The sequence below is a fragment of the Triturus cristatus genome, chromosome 3_1 (assembly GCF_964204655.1).
Source record: "Triturus cristatus chromosome 3_1, aTriCri1.1, whole genome shotgun sequence".
Lineage (NCBI taxonomy): Eukaryota > Metazoa > Chordata > Amphibia > Caudata > Salamandridae > Triturus > Triturus cristatus.
Window position 1 is genome coordinate 130,004,880 of NC_140583.1, and position 2,963 is coordinate 130,007,842.

Sequence of the window (2,963 nt, forward strand, 5' to 3'; positions counted from 1 at the left end):
CACTTGTGCGGGTCGGCATAATGCCCGCGACAGGAAACGGCGCAAAACGCAACGTGGTCACACCTCAATTTTGCAGTGAAAAATGACCTTTTTTGGCAAAGTGACTAGCTGTAGTTTTTTAACCCTAGCCCTGCCGGCACTTAGGGAAACCTAGCAAACCTATACATTTTTGAAAACTAGACACCCAGGAGAATCCAGGATGGGGTGACCTGACTGCTTCCCACCATGGTCTGTTACCCAGAATCCCTTGAAAACGTAAAAAATTGACAAAAAAAACACATTTCCTCCACATTTCTGTGATGGAAAGTTCTGGAATCTGCGTGGATCCACAAATTTCCACCCACGCCGCGTTCCCCAAAGTCCTACGAGAAAAATGGTACCTCACTTGTGCGGGTCGGAATAGTGCCCGTGACAGGAAATGGCGCAAAACGCAATGTGGTCACACCTCAAGTTTGCAGTGAAAAATGACCCCTTTTTGGCAAAGTGACTAGCTGTACTTTTTTAACCCTAGCCCTGCCGGCACCTAGGGAAACCTAGCAAACCTATACATTTTTGAAAACTAGACACCAAGGGGAATCCAGGATGGGGTCACTTGACTGCCTCCCACCATGGTCTGCTACCCAGAATACCTTGAAAACATAAACAATTGACAAAAAAAACACATTTTCCCCATATTTCTGTGATGGAAAGTTCTGGAATCTGCGTGGATCCACAAATTTCCACCCACCCCGCGTTCCCCAAAATCCTACGAGAAAAATGGTACCTCACTTGTGCGGGTCGGCATAGTGCCCGCGACAGGAAACGGCGCAAAACGCAACGTGGTCACACCTCAATTTTGCAGTGAAAAATGACCTTTTTTGGCAAAGTGACTAGCTGTAGTTTTTTAACCCTAGCCCTGCCGGCACTTAGGGAAACCTAGCAAACCTATACATTTTTGAAAACTAGACACCCAGGAGAATCCAGGATGGGGTGACCTGACTGCTTCCCACCATGGTCTGTTACCCAGAATCCCTTGCAAACGTAAAAAATTGACAAAAAAAACACATTTTCCCCACATTTCTGTGTTGGAAAGTTCTGGAATCTGCGTGGATCCACAAATTTCCACCCACCCCACGTTCCCCAAAGTCCTACGAGAAAAATGGTACCTCACTTGTGCGGGTCGGCCTAGTGCCCGCGACAGGAAACGGCACAAAACGCAACGTGGTCACACCTCAATTTTGCAGTGAAAAAGGACCCTTTTTTGGCAAAGTGACGAGCTGTAGTTTTTGAACCCTAGCCCTGCCGGCACCTATGGAAACCTAGCAAACCTATACATTTTTGAAAACTAGACACCCAGGGGAATCCAGGATAGGGTGACTTGACTGCCTTCCACCATGGTCTGCTACCCAGAATCCCTTGCAAACGTAAAAAATTGACAAAAAAAACAAATTTTCCCCATATTTCTGTGATGGAAAGTTCTGGAATCTGCGTGGATCCACAAATTTCCACCCACCCCGCGTTCCCCAAAGTCGTACGAGAAAAATGGTACCTCACTTGTGCGGGTCGGCGTAGTGCCCGCGACAGGAAACGGCCCAAAACGCAACGTGGTCTCACCGCAATTTTGCTGTGAAAAATGACCCTTTTTTGGCAAAGTGACTAGCTGTAGTTTTTGAACCCTAGCTCTGCCGGCACCTAGGGAAACCTAGCAAACCTATACATTTTTAAGAAAACTAGACACCCAGGGGAATCCAGGATGAGGTGACCTGACTGCCTCCCACCATGGTCTGTTACCCAGAATCCCTTGCAAACGTAAAAAATTGACAAAAAAAACACATTTTCCCCACATTTCTGTGTTGGAAAGTTCTGGAATCTGCGTGGATCCACAAATTTCCACACACTCCACGTTCCCTAAAGTCCTATGAGAAAAATGGTACCTCACTTGTGCGGGTCGGCATAGTGCCCGCGACAGGAAACGGCGCAAAACGCAACTTGGTCACACCTCAATTTTGCAGTGAAAAATTACCCTTTTCTGGCACAGTGACGAGCTTTAGTTTTTTAACCCTAGCCCTGCCGGCACCTAGGGAAATCTAGCAAACTTATACATTTTTGAAAACTAGACACCCAGGGGAATCCAGGATGGGGTGACTTGACTGCCTCCCACCATGGTCTGTTACCCAGAATCCCTTGCAAACGTAAAAAATTGACAAAAAAAATACATTTTCCCCACATTTCTGTGATGGAAAGTTCTGGACTCTGTGTGGATCCACAAATTTCCACCCACCCCGCGTTCCCCAAAGTCCTACAAGAAAAATGGTACCTCACTTGTGTGGGTCAGCCTAGTGCCCGCGACATGAAACGGCACAAAACGCAACGTGGTCACACCTCAATTTTGCAGTGAAAAATGACCCTTTTTTGGCAAAGTGACGAGCTGTAGTTTTTTAACCCTAGCCCTGCCGGCACCTAGGGAAACCTAGCAAACCTATACATTTTTTAAAACTAGACACCCAGGGGAATCCAGGATGGGGTAACTTGACTGCCTCCCACCATGGTCTGTTACCCAGAATCCCTTGCAAACGTAAAAAATTGACAAAAAAAACACATTTTCCCCACATTTCTTTGATGGAAAGTTCTGGATTCTGCGTGGATCCACACATTTCCACCCACCCCGCGTTCCCCAAAGTCTTACAAGAGAAATGGTACCTCACTTGTGTGGGTCGGCATAGTGGCTGCGACAGGAAACGGCGCAAAATTCAACGTGGTCACACCTCAATTTTGCAGTGAAAAATTACCCTTTTTTGGCAAAGTGACTAGCTGTAGTTTTTTAACCCTAGCCCTGCCGGCACCTAGGGAAACCTAGCAAACCTATACATTTCTGAAAACTAGACACCCAGGGGAATACAGGATGGGGTGACTTGACTGCCTCCCACCATGGTCTGTTACCCAGAATCCCTTGCAAACGTAAAAATTTGACAAAAAAAACCACA